At 43.9% G+C, this 27,486-nt stretch overlaps 1 protein-coding gene across 1 annotated transcript in view; it reads right to left on the minus strand.

The window, feature by feature from the left end:
- Positions 1-25,047, minus strand: part of LOC126483633 (waprin-Thr1) — a 185,716-nt gene extending 160,669 nt beyond the window's left edge. The window contains exon 1 of the mRNA XM_050106691.1: positions 24,961-25,047. The gene's annotated coding sequence lies outside the window, so the exon portion shown is untranslated. The remainder of the gene's footprint in view (positions 1-24,960) is intronic.
- Positions 25,048-27,486: the final 2,439 nt, after the last annotated feature.

Here is a 27,486-nt window from a genome sequence, read left to right on the forward strand (position 1 = left end):
AGCCACACATATCATAAATGCAAGTGTTTTGCAGCAATCGATTGCTAAACGTGAATGTCGCTGGTCGTAATCTGGGCCTCCAAACCTCATGCCCTCGTTTCTCCTCTCTCTGTTCGTGAGCAAATATCTCCTAAAAGTTGGCCAGCGCGAGCAGGTGAACTGATTCCATACTGTGGAGTAGTTCCTGCCGTCACAAAAATTAATTTATTCCTTCTGGATGAATACTAACTCCGTGAATTTGATGTACAGTTTCAAATGTGAGTCACTTAATTCTGGCTTTCGTTGTTCTTTATTAGAAAGTCATAACAAGTTGCAAATGGCTAACAACTCATCTTCAGCCTGCTGAAACAAGCGTAATACGGAAGTTTTGTTCAGCAACTCGTGCTAGTACCAGCCCCACACAAAATAATGTGTAACTGACGGTTTGGACGAATGCTGTAAGAAAAATCGTGGTGTGAAGGGAAAAAAAACGCATTTCTGTAATGTGGTTGTTTGACTTAACCGCGCAGAAAGGTGATCTCAAAGTGAAAATTACCGCCTTGAGCGAGAAACTTCTTCCCGACAATGGAGTATGTGGGTGCTCCTAGAAGGGGCAATCTGTTTTTCTGTTACCTTCTGTCTTTGCTCTTTTAGAATACGCAAACACGCTCAAATATTGTACTTACGGCTGTAGACTCACTGCGACGTCCGAGGACCTTTACGAATGACAGAAGAGCAACAAAGACTAATCGTACATCAGAAGAGCAAAGTCAGTTGGTAACGGAGATATAACGTAACACTTATGTGATAAGAATATTACGAGAAATATGATCTTTTTCATCAAATAATGTCAATGAGAGGCATAAATGGAAGTTTGACCCTTCCCGTGCACAAACGTATATTCCGTTAAAGTTATGGGTGTTACCAAAACACATTCACTGCAGAACTCCTATTCCTCTCTTATTGTCGCTAGTGTATCGTTTAAAATTATACCTCTGCCATTTACCCTCTTTAATAACGGGACACCTTTTAAGTGCAAGAACATCCTAACTTCCATTCATGTATCTGATTGACTTTCTAGGCACAATGCATTTTTGCAGAGACTCGTCATAAAAGCATTTTTCTTTGCTCTTCAGTCAGTTGTAAGGCTTATGCTTACTGCCATACAGTACTATTTCTATGCGTGTTCACTTAGTATATCGTGGGGAAAACCTTTTTCTGTAACTTTGTTAAGTGTCCTTGAAGACTCATGGTGATAATTTTATATTACCATCACCTGTGTGCATATTTATGACACACAATTATATTTACGCGTTACTATGTGTATTTGGCTATTTTTTCATCAGCTATTTCCTTAAAACACTCGTTAGAATTACTAGTGAAACTTCGTTTTTACGCAGTGGGAAGATTATTCGACGAGCTCCTGAACAAAGCTTGCGTATAACACATGTTTCAATAGTGTGAAGATGAATGTTATCCATTAGAAACTCGACGCTGTTTCTAAATAATCAACAGCTAATAATAAAACTATCTGCTGTTATTATAACGAAACATAAATTTGCAACAAAAATATACACACTTTCAAGTTAACTACTAGAAATTGTTCACATGAATGTTGCATGTTAACAGAACATACAGAACAAACCTTGGGCGTGCACAGAAATTCAAAACTTTCCAGCATTTATACAATGGATTAGATGAGTTTGAAAATATGTCGTGCCCCAAGAACTAAAATTGACAAGAAGTACACAAAACTAATTCTTTGTCAGAAGATTGATAGTTATCTTCTCAGCATTTTTAAAGTAGAGTACTTTGGTACCTAAGCGATAAGCATGTTTCGATAGTACACTCCTGGAAATTGAAATAAGAACACCGTGAATTCATTGTCCCAGGAAGGGGAAACTTTATTGACACATTCCTGGGGTCAGATACATCACATGATCACACTGACAGAACCACAGGCACATAGACACAGGCAACAGAGCATGCACAATGTCGGCACTAGTACAGTGTATATCCACCTTTCGCAGCAATGCAGGCTACTATTCTCCCGTGGAGACGATCGTAGAGATGCTGGATGTAGTCCTGTGGAACGGCTTGCCATGCCATTTCCACCTGGCGCCTCAGTTGGACCAGCGTTCGTGCTGGACGTGCAGACCGCGTGAGACGACGCTTCATCCAGTCCCAAACATGCTCAATGGGGGACAGATCCGGAGATCTTGCTGGCCAGGGTAGTTGACTTACACCTTCTAGAGCACGTTGGGTGGCACGGGATACATGCGGACGTGCATTGTCCCGTTGGAACAGCAAGTTCCCTTGCCGGTCTAGGAATGGTAGAACGATGGGTTCGATGACGGTTTGGATGTACCGTGCACTATTCAGTGTCCCCTCGACGATCACCAGTGGTGTACGGCCAGTGTAGGAGATCGCTCCCCACACCATGATGCCGGGTGTTGGCCCTGTGTGCCTCGGTCGTATGCAGTCCTGATTGTGGCGCTCACCTGCACGGCGCCAAACACGCATACGACCATCATTGGCACCAAGGCAGAAGCGACTCTCATCGCTGAAGACGACACGTCTCCATTCGTCCCTCCATTCACGCCTGTCGCGACACCACTGGAGGCGGGCTGCACGATGATGGGGCGTGAGCGGAAGACGGCCTAACGGTGTGCGGGACCGTAGCCCAGCTTCATGTAGACGGTTGCGAATGGTCCTCGCCGATACTCCAGGAGCAACAGTGTCCCTAATTTGCTGGGAAGTGGCCGTGCGGTCCCCTACGGCACTGCGTAGGATCCTACGGTCTTGGCGTGCATCCGTGCGTCGCTGCGGTCCGGTCCCAGGTCGACGGGCACGTGCACCTTCCGCCGACCACTGGCGACAACATCGATGTACTGTGGAGACCTCACGCCCCACGTGTTGAGCAATTCGGCGGTACGTCCACCCGGCCTCCCGCATGCCCACCATACGCCCTCGCTCAAAGTCCGTCAACTGCACATACGGTTCACGTCCACGCTGTCGCGGCATGCTACCAGTGTTAAAGACTGCGATGGAGCTCCGTATGCCACGGCAAACTGGCTGACACTGACGGCGGCGGTGCACAAATGCTGCGCAGCTAGCGCCATTCGACGGCCAACACCGCGATTCCTGGTGTGTCCGCTGTGCCGTGCGTGTGATCATTGCTTGTACAGCCCTCTCGCAGTGTCCGGAGCAAGTATGGTGGGTCTGACACACCGGTGTCAATGTGTTCTTTTTTCCATTTCCAGGAGTGTATATGCAAACTACATCTTTTTGTGTTATTAGTACGAATGTGGATGTCTCTTGCCTGGTTCAGTGTTGTGAAGTTACATCGTCATATGGTCATACGGAGGATATCCAACGAGTTACGAAATAAAACTAGAAAATATTCCCAAAAATAATGTTTTCATATGCCCGTAATGTTAGGTCCAATTTGGAGATTAAAAATCTGAGAAAGGAAAAAAGGTGAGAATGACTGAGAAAATCGTACTGGATATCAACAAACAATCCACATTTATACTCCTCCAAATGGAGAAACAGGAAATAAACTTTAAGAAAAGATGTATTCAACTGCGATGCCATGTTTTAACACCTGTTCTCTTATCAAACTTCACATGTGTTCACATTAATACGTTTCTTGCATTAGTTCCAAGATTTAATTTTTTTTAGTGTCGACAGGCATAACTAAAGTTCAATGAAATGTGTTCTGAAAGCTGCATTTTGTAAGGCTGGTTAGGTAAAGCGTAGCCCAGGGCCAGTATACGACTAGAGGAATGAATGTGGGAAACCTCCCAAAAGTGTCCTCAAATTTGCCAGTCGAATGTGTTCAACAGCCTACTACTGCTCCGAGGTAATCCTCGTCTCTCCAGTTTGTCACTTGCTTGTGCGGCGTGCCAACTGCAATGCAGAATTCGCAGGTCAATATTTATTGCCTACGTGTGGATAAATAAATAAATAAAAAAATAAATACGTTTAACATTATTGTTACCGATTAAGCCGATTAAAATATTCACTTTATACCTAGATTTCATTAATGATTATGATGACTCTTTGAAAATGAAATTACTCAAACGTTTCGCCTATTACCGCGGGTTACCTTCACCACAGCGGTGACACTCGTCTCTGACAAGCGTCATTTAGCAAGGATGCATCAAGTAAAGACATTGCAGCTGGAGAACACGGAATTCATTCATCCAAAAAGACCGCGACATGCGCTATCGTTGTCCGACTGAGCCAGTGCCTTGTTTCAGAAATCTCCGTGTCAACGACACTTTAAATTCTGACCTCACTTACGTTTTGTGATGGCGAGTGTGTCTATAGAATAGTGAGTCTCGATCTTTCCATTCAACGTTTGAGAGGAGCGTTGTGGAGCCCGGAGTGGTAGCGAGTCACCGTCTATGACCGCAATAGACTGTGCAAGAGCAATTAACATAGTTCTCAGTTGTTTGCACACTGAGTCACTCGTAAGTGGTCAGCCTGTCTCATTTCCCTGTGCTGTTCTTCTAGCTCTTTTGTGTTTTGTTTTCCCTCTGTTTTAATTTCTTGATAAGCTATCTTGCCTCCACATTGTTTTTAATGCGTGGGAGAGTGCCTGTGCAATAGTCATTTTGTGATCGTTTGTGTGCATGCGTGGACGACAGTTTTCGTTCTTACCCACATTCGTTTGTTTTCATCGACGTCAGGGCGCTGATAACCTCACCGTTGGGCGCCCGTAAGATCCCAAACCACACACACACACATGCGCGCGCGCGAGAGGACTTCAGAAAGTACATTACGCGCCATTATAGCTGGCCAAGTTACTTTGCCTGAACACTGCACTACATTTCAAAGCGAAACACATACATGCCACTATTATTCAACATAGTCACCAAGTCTTTGTAAACAATGGTCCTTGACTACAGAAATCCGCTCCTTGGTCGCAAAGCCGTCCGATAACCGCTGTGTGAACGTCCTCATCATTGGAAAATCTCTTTTACAAAGATGTTCTTTCACCTTGCCGAAAAGATGGAAATCGCATGGTCGAAGATACGAACTTCCCAAACAGTACAACCCACGCCAGTGCAGTCTCGGTCGAGTTGTTGGCACCATTTCTCTACAGCTGGATACGACATTGCATTTTGTCCACATACCGCCCAATGTTCATGGTGAATCTGTGTGAAATTTTGCCCAGAAGAATAATACTGTCCCGCACGCTTCTGAGTACGTTTCCAGTTGCCGCGCCACTTAGTTTGCACGCTGTGATGTAGTTGTTATCCATATTGCAACAGTGTCTGCAGGAAACCTGGAACATGTCTCTTATGACAATGCATGATTCTTGTTGTGCAATGGTTTTAGCGTGAGACGACATGTGTAAAGTTCATGAAGAGTGCCGTGGCTAGTTGATGGGTGGACGATTGGGCACGCATGGTAGGGTGCAGTAGTGGTGGAGGTTATAGGCAGCCATTGTAGGGGAAATGCTGAGTGCTGGAGGGGAAGCGCCATTCTAAACCGAAGCCTATGCTCACAATTTCTGTAAATGTTAATTGAGGCCCTCCACGCCCACACTTGCTTGGTGACCATTCAAAAAGATCTACTGTCACCTCTCTCTGCTTTGGTTAGTGTCTAAAAAGAATTCCGCCGAAAATGCAGCGATTTGTTTTCGCTGGCTTGTTAACCATCTGTAACTTTCAGAGAAGCGTCATGAGTGGCGAATTTTGAGTGAAACCTACACATTTTTCTGGCTGCCATGTTACAATTTGCTTCTTTTGCCAATACACAGCGTAGTTTACGGAATCTCACCTCACTAACTTGTTGCATGGACATAGTTGTGGGAGAATTCGGAAACAGTGGTTCATTAAGTATATTGAGGTACTGAGGAAAAGTAAGGTCAGTAGTTTATGAAAAAGCACATCCTCAGTACAAAAAAGTGTAATTTCTTCACTTATGTTTTTCCAAAACCAAAGCATTTCTCGTTCCACCAGCTATGTACGGCCTTGAGAATTACAGTATTTCATCGGAAAAGTCTGTAGTTAGTGGAATAACAATGTAGATAATGAAGTTTTACACAATGACGATGTGGCAAAATATTCTCCTCTTTGTGTGCTCTCATTTTTCAAAATCTCATTTCGATATCTCAAACCATTTATGATATATGAGGAATTTTGTGGAAATGACACTCTGGCTTTATCGCTTGCGCGGTGCGACCGCAAATGACTCTGCTACGTCAGATCAGTTTTCTCGAGATTGGTGATGGATAGATACCTCTACCCAAGTCTAAAGATAAATTCAATATGGTAGCCAAATTTCATGTGCAACAGCATATTATTTAATATGCGCCAAATGCAAAATCTTAGCGACCTCTATTTTTCTTTATAAACTTTCCCGAATTTCGCGCAGTGTCTTACTTTCAGTTAAACATCGCAGTAACTATAACCATTAACGAAATGATGGGCACATCACCATGAACCTGACATATAAAGCTATACGTAAAAAATGAATTTTTTTGCCGAATAGTCTCTGTAAAATCGCTTACGAATGATCTCACCCAGCGTTTTGGCCTAAACCGGTCACTGCGCATCGGCCACCGTATAACGCGCGGACTCTAACTCACCTTTCTGAGTCCCTGCGTACTACGCACTTCCTTCGGTTGAAAAGTTGATTTCTGTGGATTTTCTTCTCTTCTCTTTTGGTACAGCAAATGCCTACAACTGCAGAGGTTGACAATGTAGCCACAGATAATGACAGGATGGGTCGGCATTCACATACAGAAATAAAGCGCTAAAGGAAACACGCTCACCGCCGTTTCCTGCTTCTTGGTAGTTAAAAGGAAGTTTCACATAAGCTGAGCTGACCAGAGTCTCCTGATCCAGACAGTAAGGAAAAAAAAAAAGCTGACAGATCAGTTTCTTTTTTCGACAACGGCAATCTTGTTCTCCATGGTGCTGATTACACATAATTTTCTCAAAACTAGACATGATTATCTTAATGGGATTTCCGCGATCGCTCATTAAATAAAAATATAGCATTTCAGTCTCTGATCGCTATTTTTTATTTTCAATGACCGGTTTCAGGCTAGCTGCCCATCTTCAGATCACATATTGCAGTTACAGAGTAACTTGTCAGTACAGAACTATCGGTTGGCTGTCATAACTCGACAGCGAACCCATAGTTCTGTACTGACAAGTTACTCTGTAACTGCAATATATGATCTGAAGATGGACAGCTAACATGAAACCAATCATTGAAAATAAAAAATAGCGATCAGAGACTGAAATACCATATTTTTAAATAATTTTCTGTAATAGCCTTCATTCACCTAATCCAAATTTTACAATGATTGCTTCGGACTTCTATTTTATAATTTCAACATTTACATCATGGGTCCGGTTTTAGGAAGGATTATATAGACAAGTAGTGATAATACTGTCAGGCAGTGGCACGAGAAAAGTTGGTCCGTCACTTTTCATATAAACGGTATATTTTTACGCCGATTTTTTATCTGTAAAGATGGTTGTTTCTCTTCCTACGCTTAGAAACTGAATTTAAAAAACTAAGTAATTTTTCAGCCAAACCGAAATGGAGGGCACCCGCATGGCACTGTAAACCTATAAAAGCCACACTTATTTTACCTTCGTATCGCAGAAATCAGTACTAATCTGTCCACAATTTGTCTAGCCATTTACTTTTAACGGTAAGTGCGAAGTGAAGTCTTGCGAAGCATTTCTTCACATGCTACAAATTGTTTCAGTATGAGTTCGCGATGTGCGTGATCTTTTAGAAGTGTATTTGTGCACACATACTTCGGGAATTTAAATGTTTTACAATTATTGCTCGGATGATTTAGTTCCAGTTGACCGCTAACCGATTGGTAAGAATCACCACATAAGTTCTGTTTATGAAGCTTTCTATTGGAGCGTTTAAAGCTTTTATCAACGATGGGCCTTATGTCTGATGCAGAAGTCAGCATACTGTAAGGGGAAATTCCGTTAATTTGGATCCGATTGTTAATTAAACATGAGGATTCACAACTAATGCGGGACTGACAATTAGATGTCACGAGAAGTGGACCCACCTCTATAAAACGAGGTAGGGTGTACTGTCTTGTCAATAGAGAAACAGCAAAATGTGTCGGTCAGGAATGCTTAGTGACTTAAGCTGTGGACTAATCACTGGATGTCACTTGGGTAACAAATCCAACATGGACATTTCAAACCTTCCATACCTGCCCGAGTCGACGCTTGGACCACGCTGGGTAGCCGCGTGGTCTTGGGCGCCTCGTCCCGGTTCGCGCTGCTCCCCCCGTCGGAGGTTCGAGTCATCCCTTGGGCATGGGTGTGTGTGTGTGTTGCCCTTAGCGTAAGTTAGTTTAAGCTAGGTTAAGTAGTGTGTAAGCTTAGGGACCGATGACTGCAGCAGTTTGGTCCCATAGGATCTTACCACAAAAAATTTCGACTCTTGATGATGTGACTGCGAAATGGAAAGGCGAAGGAACAACCACAGATAAACCAAGACCATACACACTTCACGTATTGACTGAGAGGGACCATCGAGCACTGCGGGATGCGGTTGTAAAATTTGCATGAAATCAGCGGAAGGAATCTCTCTTGAGTTCCTACTGGTACCAGTAATCCACCTAGCATAAAGATTGTGCTTAGGGAGACAATAAGAATGGGTACAATGGCCAGCAGCTCCTCATAAGCCACATATTTCTGTACTCAGTGCTAAGCGACGCTTAAGGTGGTGTAAAGAGCGGCAACATTGGACAGTGGACAGCAGGAAGTGGGTGATTTGGAGTGATAAATCACATTCACAATCTGATGGGAGGGTTTGGGTATGGCGAATGCCTGGAAAAGGTTACCTGCCATCAAGTGTTGTGCCAACAGTGAAATACGGACGAGGTGGTGTTAGGGTATGACGGTGTTCCCCATGGTTAGGATGTGGTGCCCTTATTGCACTTAAGAAAACACTATATGCGGAAGGATATGAACACATTGTACATTGTTGAGTTCTACATACAGTAGATGAATAGTTAAGAGAAGTGTGTGTGTGTGTGTGTGTGTGTGTGTGTGTGTGTGTGTGTGTGTGTGTGTCCGTCCTTCATCACAAGAACTTATTTTTTTATGTACTTAAGTCTGAAAAGCAGATTGAGAACGTAAAAAACAAAAAATACACCTAAACTACACCTTTAATATCAAATGTACGACCATCTAAACGACCTATTCATTTGGAGAAAACAGAACTTCCAATGTGGATATTTTTTTCTGCCAGTTACTGCAGACCAGACAATTCGTCTCAATGTCATAACCAGCCTTGGAGGCTTTGTGGCTCCCCAGAATCTTCCAGATATCTGTTATTTCACAGTTTGATACGGCAGGCATCACGTGAAAGCGAAGCAGGAATTTCTGTTCTGACCATTGCTCAAGGCTGAGAGCGCGGTAGAGTTTTCTTCAGTCAAGAACAGCAGTGGAACGACTGGAACCTCAGCGGCCGAAAGTGAAGTTGGTTCCATCAACAGGACATTTGTAGGATTCTCAGGGATAATCAGCAGAAGCGCCTATACAGGCCTTTATCACTTTTCAGATTCAGTTCTCAGATTTAGAGAACACTATTTCATCATCAATACACACATCAAAAAAAGTTTTGCATCATCTCGGTTTCCAGAATGCCCCTCCTCCCCCCCCCCCCGCCACCCCCCATCCCCCCCCCCCATCCCCCCCACTCGCATTCGGGAGGACGACGGCTGAATCCCGCGTCCGAACATCCTGATTTAGGTTTTCCGTGATTTCCCTAAATCGCTCCAGGCAAATGCCGGGATGGTTCCTTTGAAAGGGCACGGCCGAGTTCCTTCCCCGTACTACCCTAATCCGATCACACCGATGACCTTGCTGTCTGGTCTCCTCCCCCAAACAACCCAACCCAATCCAGAACCCCTGAAGATGGACGTTGACTGTGGATATTGTATCATAGACACATTCCCTTTGACGGTTCAGAAATGTCACTAAACCCACCCAAAGATGTAAACAACCATGCATGAGCAGTGCCTATTAGACGGAGGGGGTCCGACAGCCGATCAGTTCCAGTCATTCCACTAGGAAGGAGGTACACCGCTCATGTTGTCTGTAGTTCAACCATGCCTAGACGGTCAATACCGCGGTTCGATCGCGTCCGCATTGTTACTTTGTGCCAGGAAAGGCTCTCAACAAGGGTAGTGTCCAGGCGGAGTGAACCAAAGAGATGTTGTTCAGACATGGAGGAGATACAGCGAGACAAGAACTGTCGATGACATGCCTCGCTCAGCCTGCCCAAGGGCTACTACTGCAATGGATGACCGCTACCTACGGATTATGGCTCGGAGGAGCTCTGACAGCAACGCCGCCATGTTGAATAATGCTTTTCGTGCAGCCATAGGACGTTGTTACGACTCAAACCGTGCGCAATAGGCTGCGTGACGAGGTCCATCTTTGCAAACAAGACACCATGCATCCCGGGTTCGATTCCCGGCGGGGTCGGGGATTTTCTCTGCCTCGTGATGACTGGGTGTTGTGTGCTGTCCTTAGGTTAGTTAGGTTTAAGTAGTTCTAAGTTCTAGGGGACTGATGACCATAGATGTTAAGTCCCATAGTGCTCAGAGCCAAGACACCATGCAGTGCGGTGCAGATGGGCCCAACAACATGCCGAAAGGGCCGCTCATGATTAGCATCACGTTCTCTTCACCGATGAATGTCACATACACCTTCGACTAGACAATCTTCGGAGAATTGTTTGGAGGTAACCCGGTCAGGCTGAACTCCTTAGACGCACTGTCCAGCGAGTGCAGCAAGGTGGTGGTAACTGCTGTTTTGGGGATGCGTTATGTGGGGACGACGTACGCCGCTAGTGGTCATGGAAGGCGCCATAACCGCTGTACGATACGTGAACACCATCTTCCGACCGGTAGTACAACCATATCGGCAGCGTACTGACGAGGCATTCGTCTTCATGGACGACAGTTCGCTCCCTGATTTCCTTCAGGATAACGACATCGCCAGACTAGAGTGGCCAGCATGTTCTCCAGACATGAAACCTATCGAACAAGCCTGGGATGGATTGAAAAGGGCTGTTTATGGACAACGTGACCCACCAACCACTATGACGGATCTACGCCGAATCGCCGTTGAGGAGTGGGACAACCTGGACCAACAGTGCCTTTATGAACTTCTGGATAGTATGCCGCGACGAATACAGGCATGCATCAATGCAAGAGCACGTGCTACTGGGTATTAGAGGTACCGGTGTCTACAGCAATCTGGACCAGCACCTCTGAAGGTCTCGCTGTATGTTGGTACAACGTGCTATGTGAGGTTTTCAGGGGCAATAAAAAGGGCGGAAATGATGTTTATGTTGATCTCTATTCCAGTAGTCTGTACAGGTTTCGTAACTCTAGGAACCGAGGTGATGCAAAACGTTTTTTGATGTGTGTATGTGTACTGTGTTTTTATGACGTAACAATCATTTGTTGAGGGCTACATATAAGGACATGTCCATGTGCACAAGTTATTTATGACAAACCTTTATGTAAAGTTCTACATTTTATCTACATGACAGCTTGGCGTAAGCTCCAACTCAAATTGAACACATTTAACGACAACAAGTTTTTGAAGACGTGAAGATGTCAGCAAAACCTGTCGAAATCGGTTGTTTGTAAATAAAGAAATATTTATGCGATCTTGGCTTTAAGAAGTTTTTTACAAGTAAAAAATATCGCTCCTTCTGATTTCTCAATATGAGAAAATTCAACCAAGGGGATATTTTACAGCCTTTTCAGAATCACGTTCCAGCAACGCAGTTCACTCGCTGAAGAAACTCTGGACAGAGTGCAGTAATGTAAAAAGGAAATACGTCACAATTAAATACCAGTTCGACAATGGTTCAGTTTTCCTTCGTAGAGTTTTTGAAACGAGTTTCCGTACCCTCGGAGCCGTCCCTGTGGTGCCGACCGGCAGAGACAAAAGGCTTGCGGAAAGTTTATAAACGGGATCGCGAAAGGCGAGCGGTGGTTCTGGCAGAGCAGACGTCGATTGAGTTGCAGCAGCTGTGTCCTTGGCCGGCAGGCACAACGTCGTGCTTAATGGCCGCCTGGACTGACGCGGGCGCAGCCTTGCCCCAGTGAGCTGGCGCCTCCGGGGCCCACGCCTACAGCTGCGCGTAGCGACCCAGTGGTGCGGGCTGTACAGGCTGAAGAACTGGGCTCCTAGTCGAGAGAGGCAACCACTGCGATACGCACTGCAGGAGGTGGACAAAAATATGGAAACACTAGAAACACATTACCGTGCCTAACACGTCGTGGAACACCATTGCCATTCAAAACAGCTTTCAGACGTCTCGTAATGGATAAAATACAGGTCCTCCATGGTTGTCACGGAAACTTTATGCCGTTCTTCCTGCAAAACAGTGGCATGTTCAGGTAACGATGGTGGTGGTGGATGACGATTTTGCACTCTTCTCTCGAAAGTAGACTGCAGAGGCTCAACAATACTGAGATCTGGTGACTGGTGGCCAGGGAAAGCACGACAGTTCATTCTCGTACTCACAAAACTAGAGCTCGACGACGCAGGCTGTGAGAACGGGAGACCTGCCGTCTTGGAAGACAGCGCCACCATTGGGGAACAAATATTGTACAGTGTGATGGACCCCATTGGCCAAAATGGTCGCATAATCTTTGGCAGTAAAGCGACCTCACAGAGCAACCGCGATATGGCTACCTAAATCATCACTTGACACCCACCGTGGGATGTAACTGTGGCCAGAAATTGGAAGCAGTGTTTAACAAGACTATTTCGACCAAATGACGTTCTTCCATTGCTCCACAGTGCATTTATGTGGCTTCGGCACTACGTTTTCCTGTTATGGACATTCGTATCGCTGATAAGTGGTTCTGCAATTCGAGCTCGCCCAGAAATTCTCTGCTTTTGGGGCTCCCTTCGGGCTGTTTTGGTGCTGACAGCGTTTGCGAATGCGACGTGCAGCTCTGCAGTGACTTTTGGAGCTGTCGTCTTCTTATTTTTCGTCCCAGTCCTCTTTAATGACCGCATGTCACGCACGATCACTCAGCACACAGTTTCTTCCAAATTGTGATTTTGTAGACGATGTTTTCGTGCTTTGTGTGTATGCCGTGTAAATCTTCGATCTGGTGCCTTTTGAAACAACAGACACTTCGGCACCCACCACACGAGCATCTTCGAATGCACTGAGTTCCGACGTCGTGCGCTCACAACTACACACTACACTGTTCTGACCACGACTGGCACTTGCAACGTACTAGGACATTGCAGGTGTGTGGTTCGCGGCCAAATACAGAGGCTATTCAGACTTCCATAGCATCTACATTTATGTTGAAGCATGTGTTTCCCACGGTTTTACGCATTTTAGTCCAATCCCCGTATGTCACACGCTGCTCTCTATCTACTGACTTCCTATGTTGACGATCTGCCGCGAAGAAAATTAACAGTTCGTGGTTTTTTTTTTACGCGCGTGCACAAGGTGGAAGTATTTCGTTCTCGCACTGGACTGCTGGGGTTTCAAACAAACAAACAAAATGCACTTAAGTCTCAAATTTAAATTAAAACTAATTTACATCTGCTATTCAGGAGGTTTCCGTTCCTTATAAGTCAAATGTCGTAACTGGAGGCCCGCTCCCAAATATTCGAAAGTGGTCACCTTCTGCCCCACCACCAGCCTTCCTGGTATTTAGCGGAAAATTCTCTCAATCTACGATCGCTATTTGCGCCAACAGCCCGCTCTGCCTAGAGCATATAAAAAAATCCACCTAGTTCCCTTTAAGGTCAATGTACTTTGAACCTTAGAGGCAGGAACACCGTTCTGAAGAAACTTTTTTCATTTTCTCTTGCAGTCTACCGTTCTAGTGACACATTTGCTTCAACCAGCTGCTCCCCAAGACTTGCACAACATTCACCAGTTACTCTATGAATCTATGTTAGGTTATCAACAAGGATAAATGCTTTAGTATGGCTCAAATGGTTAAAATGGCTCTGAGCACTATGGGACTCAACTGCTGTGGTCATAAGTCCCCTAGAACTTAGAACTACGTAAACCTAACTAACCTAAGGACATCACACACATCCATGCCCGAGGCAGGATTCGAACCTGCGACCGTAGCGGTCGTGCGGTTCCAGACTGTAGCGCCTTTAACCGCTCGGCCACTCCGGCCGGCTAATGCTTTAGTATCTCGGAAGACATCGGCCACAGCCTTTCCAGCAATTCGCCTTTTTTTTTTTTCGCGCAGGGTCGTCGACTCCCGCTCATCGATTTGGTCGCTGTTTTGTTTTTAGCGAGAAACCCGTCCCCGTAGCCAAGGTCGCTAACGCTAGTACGTGCTGCGGCACTACTCGGCGGCAGCCGTCTCGAATACTGGCGGTGACGCGAAGTTCACGATCACCAGACAACGAGCTCGATTAAATTCTAAACCTGTCAGTTCCTCATGAGGTGAAGGCACGTGGCACCACTGACGCTGACCCTTCCGTGGGATGGGGACATTATACCTGAAACCCTTTGCTGGCATTCGGAAGGAGTAGGCTCCGTGCCGGCGCTGGATTTTATCCTCTCTCGTCTCTTCGTTGCTCAACACATTCATGACAACACACTCTAGACACACTCGTAACGGTCACTTACACTCAACAGATACACTTATGACATAACACTCACACTCCGTGAAGAAAGGTGCCATGGTGCGCGGAGGAAGTAAAGCCTTCCCGGCTGGTCCCGGCGGAGGTTCGAGTCCTCCCTCGGGCATGGGCGTGTGTGCCTGTCCTTACGATAATTTAGGTTAAGTAGTGTGTAAGCTTAGGGACTGATGACCTTAGCAGTTAAGTCCCATAAGATTTCACACACATTTGAACACAAAGCCTTCCCAGTTAGGTGGTTAAACCTACTCCACTCAGTCACCCAGCCGAAGGCATACGACTCTTTCTTTGGTTTAAAGAGAAGCTGACAACAACAAACAGGCCCACAAAATCAGCTGGATTATTTTTAAAACAGTTCAAAGCGTTCTCATCGTTAAAATCTATTCGCGATTAACAGTACACGTGGTCTCCTACTAAAGAAATACTAAGTTTTGGCATAACTATATCCCTTCTACGTCTAGCCCTGCCAGCTAGCGGCAAACTTTCGAAACTTGGAGAAAGATAGTATAGACCACGGGATGGATGTACTAAGTTCAGAAGGCAGTCTGCGATCGAATGGCCTAGGGAGTATTTATAAACAGTGCGTCTGTTTCACGAAAATCAGATTAAGTTACCATCTTCTTAGTTCCAAGAACGTCGGACGTAATTAACTTTTCTTCCTGTATATCAACGACTTTGTCTTCAAACGTTACTATACTCCTCAGTAATTCTTCTGGTTTGTACATACCCTGTGTTTAGTGGGACTTATATGCTCCAGAGAACATAACAGAATGTAGGAAACATTGGTGTGTTACATGTCAACACCGTCTTGAGATTTTACGTTGAAAATTTATGAGCGACATTTCATGTTATTCGTTGTCACAAGATTAAATCTATTTTCAATACTGATTTGTTACACTTTTTACCATTCGCCATCCTGATAAAATCACTCTACAAACGAAAATTTCACTTTGAAAATCCTAGGTTCACATGAAAAAGTTGACACCGATTTTCATTATCAGTCAACTTAAAAACTTATTGTTAGTGAAAATAGCTTATTAATCGTAACGAAATGCAGTTTTCAACCTTTTACTTTTTAAATATATGTAAACTAAATTTTAGCCGCGAGAGACGTATGACGTCAGGTGACTCACACAACTGAAGTTCTGGGACATTCTTCAAACGTATCGTACTCGAGGGAAGTATGTTCACTTTTGAACTCAGTCGTTCACCTACTACATGCTGAAAATGAAGGACCAGATTCGTTACAAGTTTTCACCAACTTTGGATGAATAGCCGATGGAGATAAACAGGACAAACAATTTAATGTCAGCTCTATATTCCAGTTCTCCACCTGAAAGGAGTGCAAACACTTTGACTACTTTAAAAAGAAGTAGGCTATAAACAAAACCATTCTGCAGATCTCGCTGAGTTACGCACAATAAAACAATAAAAACAGAATTTCGTACATATTTGGGCGTGCATTTTGTTTAAGAACATCGATAATGCCTATTACTATCTATGATCGTTGTCTCATTTGTTCAGTGCTGGATCTGACACTGAATCATCTTAATCTGCACGTTTTATTAACTATAAATCATAATAATTTGCTTAATACTATTTCTGATTGCGCTAGTTAAGTAAACCTAATACATCATGCTACTTCCGAAAAAACTGCTACTTTCTTAGTTACTCAAATAGTCCTTTGAACATAATGTTTGTGAAGAAAATAATTACCTCCACCTGTGACATCAGAGGCCTATTTACAGATACCGCTACATTTCATGTAGGTTCAAATGCATTTTTGGCCTGCGATCGTGGGATGGCTACTACAATTCTATAACAACTGCGTAGCACGACATCAGATTCCTAAAATCTGGAGAAGGACAAGGATCATCGCTGCACTGAAACCCGGCAAGCCAACTTGCGATGCTAAGAATTTTCGCCCTGCATCTCTTTTGTATCATCTTTATAAAATACTCGTAACAATGTTGCTCAGTCGTCTCAGCCCCGTCACCGAGCCACAACTGATCCCAAAACAAACTGCATTTAGGCCCAATAAAAATTGTACAGCACAGATAGTTTTGAGTGGGATTGGGTAACAGGAGCAGTGTTTGTGGATTTCTCCGCAACTTATGATACTGTGCAGCACAATATCATGTTGCACAAATTACATCAAATAACGAGAGATTACTACTTTACTAGCTTCATAGGATGTCTCCTTCAGAACCGTACATTCTATGTCGAGCTGGAAAAATAGATAGAGAATACAAAAAAGCGGTCTACCTCAAGGTAGCGTCCTAGCACCTACCTCGTTTAACATCTGTAGTAACGAAAAGCCATAACCTCTTAGCACAAAAAGCTTTATCTATGCTGACAAACTGTCGCTAATGTCTCAATTCAAAGATTTACAAACAGCAGAGAGGCGTCTCACAAATGGACTCTCGCGGCATACCACCAAAATAACTTCCTGAAACCGAATCCGGCTAAAACTCAAGTACGCGCTTTTCATTTTTGAAACGAAGACGCTAACTGAAAATTAAAAGTCGTGTGGAATGGCATGGAGCTGGAGCGCTGTCATAATCTAAAACATCCTGGAGTCACGCTGGACTGTGCTCTGAATGCATACACACAAAACAAAAAAGTATCCGCCTACAGCAACATCAGCAGAAAGTTCACAAGTAGTAGGTGGGCTGCCCAGCCGACAGTACTCGGAATATGGGCACCTGCATTACGTTACGCTGCGCTGAATACGCCTACCCTGTTTGGTACAATTCTGTTCATGTCAGGCATGTCGATGTTGCCCTCAACGAGACGTGTAGAATAACATTAGAATGCCTGAGGGCAACGCTTGACTACAGACTCTACAGCCTGGCGGGTATAGCGCCTCCAGATATGAGACGAAAAGCTGCTGCGAACGCAGAGAGACGCGAAGTGGAACTAAACGCTGCTTACCTGTTGCATGGACTCCAACGTCCCCAAAGCAGGCGTAAATCTAGGAAGAGCTTTCCGCGACAAAACCTGTGGACAACCAGAAACGCAGATAACGCATCATGAATCCAACCTTCGGAGACCCTGCCCCAGGTGAGAATCTGCGATGGAAAATGTTGAAGTCCATCTGCTGACTCGGAACTGGGTAGATAGACAAAGGATAATATGGCCAAATTTCCATATCTAGGGGACCCGTCAAGTTTATACGAATGTGGAGCCGTAAACATCACCTGTACAGCTGTCCTCAGTGCCCAGCTTCCAGCACGCTGGAGGACCTATTGCGGGCCAGAGATAATGCTGTTCAGGTCGCTAATTTTTGGTCTCATTATATTTACTGTTTGTAATCTGTTTATATACGACTAGTATTATATGGCTAATTGAATCACATTGTATCTATATTTCCTCTGTATGCTTTAATTTTATATATTTAGTCTTTTATCTCTTTCTGTCTGTATTGGGTGCAACACTTTTGGCACGATTAAATAAATAAGCGAAGACTTTAGTAAAGACTGTTACAGCTGTGCTATTACCAAACGTAAGGATTCGAATGCTAAGTTGGAGGACTACAAAGCACACTCAATACCATGGATGGAAATAACTTAGAACTTCGCCTGGCGGTTTCTAGTAGAGGATAGAAAGCGATTCCAGTCTCCCACACTGACTGCGTCTAAAAAGAAACACGGGTCTGTGTTTAGACGACAGCCGACGTCGTACCTGGAAGAAACGATTGCTTAAATGATTTTGCGCAATCGAGGATGAAATGTTGTAGCTAAAAACTACAAAATATTACTATACAATACTAACGCAGTTGGCATTGTTCGCTAACTACGGATTAAATATCCGCTGACTTCTACCGATTTGTCTGTTTTTCCGGAATTGGAACATGGTCAACTTCAGGTTTAACAACAGAAAGTTTGAAATCAAATGCAGAGTAAATCCAGAATTGCATAGATCTTGGTGAACTTTCAAATTCTGCCAAATTCTGCGTCTGGCGTAAACATCAGCAATCATGAATCCTGTCATGTTGGACGAGCGATGTTGAAGCACTGGTTGACCGAGACTTTTGTAAGCTACCTCCTTTGTTGAGGGACCATGTTTCCCAAGGATTCTTTCAATGAATTTCTGTCTGGAATTTAAGCACATTTCAGTAACTGTTTTCTCCTGTAACCACTACCTGTGGGTCACCTTGGTAAGAAATACAAGCACAACTGTCAAAAGAGTGGTCAGTGAATGGAAACATTGCACAGACGATGAATTGCTAGTTGAAACAACTCTGTTGATCTATTGTGATTATCTTCCTTAAAGTCACAATCAGAAGCCACGGAAAGGACTATGTTTAGCTTTTTAGACCATATGTTACTACATCTACTGTATATCCATACTCGGCAAGCCACCTTAGTGGTGTGTGGCGGAGAGTACTTTATGACCACTGTCACTTCCCCATTTTTTCTTGTTCCAGTCGCGAATAATTCGCAGGGATGATGATTGCTGGTAAGCTTCCGCGTGGACTCGACCCTCTCTAATTTTATCTTCACAGTCTATTCGCGAGGTATACGTTGAAGAAAATAAGACATTGATTGAATCTTCTGGGAACGAACGCCCGAGGAAATTAAACAGTAACCCACAGCATGATGCAGAAAGCCTCTCTTGCAACGTCTGCCTCCGGAGTTGGCTGAGAATCTCCGTGATGCTTTCGCGCTTCCCAAATGAGACTGTAACGAAACGCGCTGCTCTTCTTTGGATCTTCTATATTTCCTCTATCAATCCTATCTGGCACTTATCGATCCCAGACTGGCGAGCGAAGTTGAAGCACTGGTTGACCAAGGGTTTTATAAGCTACCTCCTTTGCTGAGGGGCCACTTTTCCCAAGGATTCTTTCAATGAATTTCAGTCTGGAATCTGCCATCCCCTCAATTAATTTGATGTGGTCGTTCCACTTTAAATAGCTCGGTAGGCATGCTGTTAGATATTTTATGGAAGTAACTGCTTCCAGTGATCTTCCTGCAATCATGTAATCATACAGTAATGGGCATTTCGACCCAAGAATTCACAGTGCGTTTCATTTGTTTACATTTAGGGTAACTGTCACTCCCTGCACCAAGGGTCGATCCTATGCAGCTCTTTCCGTATTTCGTCATAATTTAGTAGCGTTGCGACTTATCTATATACAACAGCATAATCCGCGAACAGCCTAATGGAACATATAACATTGGCTACTATCGGTACTCCGCTACGTTATTTACATATATTGTGAAAAGTAATGGCCCTGTAACACTTCCTAGGAATACGTCCGAAGTTACTTTTATGTCCGAAGGCTTCTCTCCGTTCAGAGTAACATGCTGTTTTCTTTCTGTTTGCTAGAAACTCTTCAGTTCAGTGACACAGACAACCTGATATTCCGTACGCTCGTTTTTTGTTCATTTGGCGGAAGTGCAGCAATGTATCAAATGGTTCAAATGGTTCTGAGCACTAAGGGACTTAACTTCTGAGGTCATCAGTCACCTAGAACTTAGAACTACTTACACCTAACTAACTTAAGGGCATCACACACATCCATGCCCGAGGCAGGATGCGAACCTGCAACCAAGGCGGACGCGCGGTTCCAGACTGTAGCGCCTATAACCGCTCGGTCACTTCGGCCGGCAGCAATGTATCGAACGCCTTCCGCACATCAAGGAACACGGCATCTGCTACACTTCAGAGGAGAAAAATCTCCTGACAATATCGGTTTCGTCTAAATGTCTGTGAAATTTTCCTCCTCTAGCGTTGGAAAAACAGCGAATTCCACAGCTAATGGCTATCAGTGTTCGACGACAATAATTAACTGTTCAGATTTATACAAACAGAATTCTGATGATGCGTGGGGAAAAGATTATCACCCTAAACTTCAGAAGATGGGGATTTCTGCAACGATTAACATTTTATTAATGTTCAACATGACGAATACTTCTTATTTTCTAAGAAAATCACGAGCAGTCCGTACCAGAAACAACAGAAGAGTTCGACTGTTGCTTCTGTTGCTGACATCGTTTTGAACTGCGTTGCACGTGCGAGAAGATATGATCAAACTTATGCGTTAACTGCAGCTGTCGTACCTGAAAGGCGTTTATGGGTTTGTGCGTGTCAAGAAGTATGTCATCAACAATACTACCAACCGCGCTGCAATTTAACAGCGAGAAAACCTAATTTTCCAGACATGATAGCAAGACGTTTCTTCAAATAACTGCTGGGATTGGATATTAACCCTATATTACCAAACCTCGTAAAACTTAAGACTGCAGTCGGTACCAATTCGCGATTCCCGCCAGGTTGGTATTGTCCTTATAGGGTGTAAAAAAGGGCGTTTTTTTACTTATTTTGTGTAGCATTGGACATCTTATACATGTAATTAACTAGTGACATTAACTGAATTTTCCGTCTACATCTACATCTACATCTATACTCCGCGAGCCACCTTACGGTGTGTGGCGGAGGGTACTTATTGTACCACTATCTGATCCCCCCTTCCCTGTTCCATTCACGAATTGTGCGTGGGAAGAACGACTGCTTGTAAGTCTCCGTATTTGCTCTAATTTCTCGGATCTTTTCGTTGTGATCATTACGCGAGATATATGTGGGCGGTAGTAATATGTTGCCCATCTCTTCCCGGAATGTGCTCTCTCGTAATTTCGATAATAAACCTCTCCGTATTGCGTAACGCCTTTCTTGAAGTGTCCGCCACTGGAGCTTGTTCAGCATCTCCGTAACGCTCTCGCGCTGACTAAATGTCCCCATGACGAATCGCGCTGCTTTTCGCTGGATCATGTCTATCTCTTCTATTAATCCAACCTGGTAAGGGTCCCATACTGATGAGCAATACTCAAGAATCGGACGAACAAGCGTTTTGTAAGCTACTTCTTTCGTCGATGAGTCACATTTTCTTAGAATTCTTCCTATGAATCTCAACCTGGCGCCTGCTTTTCCCACTATTTGTTTTATGTGATCATTCCACTTCAGATCGCTCCGGATAGTAACTCCTAAGTATTTTACGGTCGTTACCGCTTCCAATGATTTACCACCTATGGCATAATCGTACTGGAATGGATTTCTGCCCCTATGTATGCGCATTATATTACATTTATCTACGTTTAGGGAAAGCTGCCAGCTGTCGCACCATGCATTAATCCTCTGCATGCTGGGCAGAACATGTTAACAATATTAAAAAGGAACACATATTAACAGAGCTTTTGTCTAAATCCAAACTAAATCCTGTTGAATTATACGATATAATCGATGCTACTCATTCATATTAACAGATCGTTTGCACAAACCCAAAGTAAATTTTGTAGAATTACATGACATAATCGATGCTACACAAATATGTGTAAAACAGTATTACTTCAAGTTTCAAAACAAGTATTATAGTCGCTCCGGTGGCCTAGACATGGGTTCACATCTTAATCTCACACTACACTTTCATCAACAGTTTCACACAAATTTTCTTAGAGACAGAACCATTGAATTGTAAAATTAAGTACTGGTTCAGATATATAGATGTTGTGTGTGTGTGTGTGTGTGTGTGCGTGTGTGTTAGTGTGTGTGTGTGTGTGTGTGTGTGTGCATGTGTGTGTGTGTGCGTTTGTGTGTGTGTTGGACCCGTACCATTAGAAAATTAATGCATTACAAGAGCATTTAAATTCACAACGTATGAAAATTGAGTTTACAATGGAGATGGAACGCTATTCTATAAATTTCTTGGACCGCAGTACAGATGTAAGTACAAAAAAACACGTGTTAATCATTTACAGAGAAAACGTAGCCATTGATACGGTAATCCCTGCAAGCTCCCAGCATCCACACAACCACAAACAAGCAGTTTTCTGTTCAATGGTACATCGCCACATATCTGATCCATTATACAAATCAGCCTTTCATACAGAACTACAACAAACAGCTCTGACCTCACTTGTAATATTCTAGGTATAAAGAAAGTGAATGAAATTACACCAGTTCTGTATGCTGGCCTGAAGCAATCACTCAGTAGTTTCCAAGTCTGGTGCTAAATTCCATACATTGGCAACATTTCAGACATCTTGTAAAGAAGTTCAAGTCTCGCAACTAAAGATCTGCATTTTATAATATCAATAACATATCAAAATTCTTATTCAATAGTAAAGACAAGCAACCATTGGTACGTAATGGTAACATAAAATCGCTCGCAAGCAGTGTGAAAAAGCATATATTGGTCAGGCAGTCAGAGCTGGCTACGTTAACATAACAGAAACTGGCGATTAAGGAAGAAAGATTCATCCTTTGCTGATCATATTTTATTATATAAAATATTTTAAAGTAATCACTGACTTTCCAACAGAAACTAGATAAAATGATTCAAAAAAATTTAGATTATCTTTTAGCAAAAAGCCATTCATGTGGTGTACAATGTGAAGTCGTAAATTCTGTCAAGAAATGCATAAAGATGACCCTTCCGGAAATACTGGAATTCAACGAACATATGACACAGAATGCCAGCCTAGTATTAAGTGATCAGATCAGTTTCCATTTTCTCCTTTGTCCAATTAAATTTGCGTTAGAAATATTGGATTCAGACTGTAAATTCATCTCTTTTCTCATTATTGTTAAATGTATCTTCACGTAAAAAATTTGTTTACCCCTTTTTTAGTTAATGTAATTATTTTAATTTTTTCCTATGTAAACAGTTTGTCATCTTTGTATCTTCTGTACAAATAATATCTGTGTAAGGCGCACATCATGTTTATCGGCGTCTGCGACATTCAGTTGTCACCCGAAAGCCTGAGAAGCCGAAAGCAGGCTCGTGAGGAAATAAATCTAATTTTGCAGAGCATTAGGAAGTATTTTTTTAATATTATAAATTACGACTTTCTTTGCCGGAAATATGGAGTAGTAAAATTTAGGATAGTGTAATAACAACGTAACGTCCCCTCCCCCTTTCGTGTCTAGGGCTAAAATAAAATAATCTATTGTTAAAGACAGATTTTTATCACTGTCCACTTGAAGAAATTCAGCGTAGTAAATAAGCTACCGGAATTTAGTTTCCTATTAACATTTTCATGTCCAGTAAAGAAATAGTGATGATTTGTGCTTTTGCAGAGACAGATTAAATGAGTGCGAAAATTTAGAAAATACTGATTGTTTCAAATATTCTATAAAATGTACCAGGAATTTAGGGGTGGCTTAATGGAATACGTACCATTTTCAGCACATTACTTTATTTTCCATAGAACGTCAAATAACCACTACCTCCTGAATCAGTGGACACTCTGACATTGCCCTACTGACCAGCGTGCTATTACTCTTAGTGAAAATAAGTGCGAAGGGTGAAGTTTGCACTGTTCCAAGTTTTTGTCATCACACGAATTACCGGCGTGTAGAATTGAGAGTTAACTGCCGTTGCAGATGCTGAGTTGTACAGACTGTCTGAGACTGATTGTATATTGTAACAGCTCTCGTTAATGAGTAAAATGCGACGAATCAAAAATTTACCGAGTGTAGACATCTGGTTGGAACAATATTCACGATAAACTTGTTGGGAAAGCTACGGTGTGCTTAGCTGTGGAAGCTGGAAACCTAACCACCATGTAGTATTCGAGAATGGGCACACTGGCGTATACGAATTGTTTAAACACTAAATCACGAAAGTAAACGTTAGAAAAAGCGTTGTTAACTATGTAGGAAAACATACCTTGATGCTATGTAATGGCTGAACCTAAAATTAGCAAAAGGAACTAAAAGAGGATTGAAAAGGAGCACTAAATGAGCTAGACTACCACTGATCTTTATACAAACGTACCATAATTTCGGAGTTTTCTGGTTGCCCAATAGTGTAGCAGCCTCCGTCGTTTGACGGTACAGGTGTATCAGTACACGACTTTTAGGCCAGCTTTGTCAACAATGTAAAGCAAATGTTCCTGTAGCGCAAGTTCGAAATAATACAAAACAGATAGATAAATAAAACTCTTGTGCCAATTTGTAAAATGTAAAATGCCGTTTAATGATACATAGTTGGATCGACTGCAATCTTTAACTGTTCAAAAACACATCCAATTTTTATAACAATGATCTCTCATTTCCAGTGCTTTAAAGTTACCGCAGAGTCATGCGCACAGAATTACAAGAACTGTAATTATTTTCAATTCAAAACTGCCAACAGTTCATTATCTCTCCCAGGACATAGTGCAGTGCTGCGCCCATGACTATGTGGGTGTGTAGCTTGTCCTGTTACGGATAACCCTTCTCTGACGGAGTTCTTGAAACAGCGAGTAAAGCTCGAACAAGTAGCAAAGTGGACGCGTGAGCGCGCGCGCAGCGGGTGCATATTTACCAGTGGCCGGCAGCTGCTTGTAGGACAGAGCGGGGCTTCGGTATCCGTGGCGGGTGGCGGAGCGCCGCAGTTTATACCGCGCTGAGATACCGGCGGGAGGGAGGGAGGGGGGAGGAAGCAGCCGCCGGCGCAGCACAGCCACCTCCTACTTGCCAGTTAGCTCCGGGGGGGGGCCGTTATTAACGAGGAACAAGTCCGAGCACTACAACGTCGGCACACACACGCGGCGATTAGCCCCTTCAGCGAAATAAGTGGTGTTCGTGGTCTGTGGTAAGGCAAGAGGATACGTGAGCGGATACAAAAAGAAATGTGACAGAACGTATATACCGACTGTGTCTCGAGAGAGCCGTCAGGCACATTTGTTTTGGTGTTTCAACAGTCAGTCGCAGTTTTGTTTTCTCGTTAGGTAACTGGAAGTGAGCCCAAACAAACAATGATCAGACGTCTTTCTTGTGACGCTCAGTGATGACAGATAGATTCGGTTTGTTTCCCTTTGGAGCTGGCCGGCCGTTGTGGCCCAGCGGTTCTAGGCGCTTCAGTCTGGAACCGCGCGACCGCTACTGTCGCAGGTTCGAATCCTCGGTATGGATGTGTGTGATGTCCTTAGGTTAGTTAGGTTTAAGTAGTTAAGTTCTAGGGGACTGATGAGCTCAGATGTTAAGGCCTATGGTGCTCAGAGCCATTTGAACGATTTTTTCACCTTTGGAAACAAAATAATTTTTAAAACGTAATTTTTTGCCCCATTCGGTAGAGCGGCCCCAGATTAGTCTAGTGCGGTATTTGTTCTGTCCATATGTATTCGCAGGGACAGTAAGACACGAAGAACACACTGAGGTGACTAAAGTCATGGCTCTGAGCACTATGGGACTTAACTTCTGAGGTCATCAGTCCCCTAGAAGTTAGAACTACTTAAACCTAACTAACCTAAGGACATCACACACATCCATGCCCGAGGCAGGATTCGAACCTGCAACCGTAGCGGTCGCGCGGTTCCAGACTGAAGCGCCTAGAACCACTCGGCCACAACGGCCGGCACTGAAGTCATTGGATAGCGATATGCATACATGCAGGTAGTGGCAGTATCGCGTACACTGTGTATAAAACGGCAGCGCAGTGACGGAGCTGTCATTGGTACTCAGGTGATTCATGTGAAAAGGTTTCCGACATGATTGTGGCCCCACGACGGGTATTAATAGACTTTGAACGCTGAATGGTAGTTGGAGCTAGACGCATGGGACACACCATTTCGGAAATCGTTAGGAAATTCAACCCACAGGGTCAACAGTGTGCTGCGAAAATCAAATTTCAGGCATCACCTCTCGCCGTGACAACGCAGTGGCCGACGGCCTTCATTTAACGACCGAGATCGGCGGCGTCTGCATAGCGTTGTTGGTGCTGACAGACAAGCAGCACTACGTGAAATAACCGCAGAAATGAACGTGGAACGTACGACGAACGTATCAGTTAGGGCAGTGCCGCAAAATTTGGCTCTAGTGACCTATGGCAGCAAACAACCGACGCGAGTGCCTTTGCCAACATCACTACATCGCCTGCAGCGCCTCTCCTGAGCTTGTAGCGATATTGGTTGGACCTTACACGACTGGAAAACCGTGTCCTGATCAAATGAGTCCCGATTTCAGTTGTTAAGAGCTGATGGTAGGGTTCGAGTGTGACGCAGACCCCAAGAAGCCAAGAACCCAAATTGTCAACAAGGCACTGTGCAAGCTGTTCGTGGCTCCATAATGGTGTAGTCTGTATACACTTTGAATGGAGTGACTCCTCTAGTTCAACTGAACCGATCATTGACTGGAAATGTTTATATTCAGCTACTTGTAGACCATTTTCAGCTATTCATGGACATCATGTTACAAAACAACGATGGAATTTTTATGGATGACAATGCATCATGGCACTGTTTCACAATTGTTCATGATTGGTTTTGTAGTGTATCGACCGTATTCAATCAAAAAGAATGGCAGAGCGGAAATGAGTTGTAAAAGAGCCAGCCACAAGGAGGCAAGAGTGTTAAGCATTGCCGAGCAAAACTCAGCCAACATGTGTTGCAAAGCAGAGCCAGCCGGGCGCGGTGCAGCAACAGCTAACTGTGCAGTATGCTAGTGGAAGAACAGAAACCTTTCGTCACTTGCCACCATGGACATGTTTAAAGTATGTACCTCAAGTCTTAAATGAACGTACTCTGACACATGTAAGTACGCCGCCGTTCGTGTACTAAAATATTCTCTTCTCAGTATCATTGCAGACACCACGAGCCTTTGACGCCCAGAACAACATCCCAGAATGCGGTATGGGGTCTGCTGTTCGACCACGGGACAGGGTAGCCTGACCTGAGCCGCTGTCACTTGGCAGAGAGCCTCCTGCTCGCTGGAGGGGGGTCACGACCGCCTCTGCAGCATCGCCATCTGCGCTGCCATGCTGTCGTCGTCACAGCCGACCCGGCCTCGCACGGTAGCCACGTGGTCTAGGGCGCCTTGTGATGGTTCGCGCGGCTCCCCCCGGTGTGTGTTG

Source organism: Schistocerca serialis, chromosome 1 (assembly GCF_023864345.2).
Source record: "Schistocerca serialis cubense isolate TAMUIC-IGC-003099 chromosome 1, iqSchSeri2.2, whole genome shotgun sequence".
In the NCBI taxonomy this organism is placed as follows: Eukaryota; Metazoa; Arthropoda; class Insecta; order Orthoptera; family Acrididae; genus Schistocerca; species Schistocerca serialis.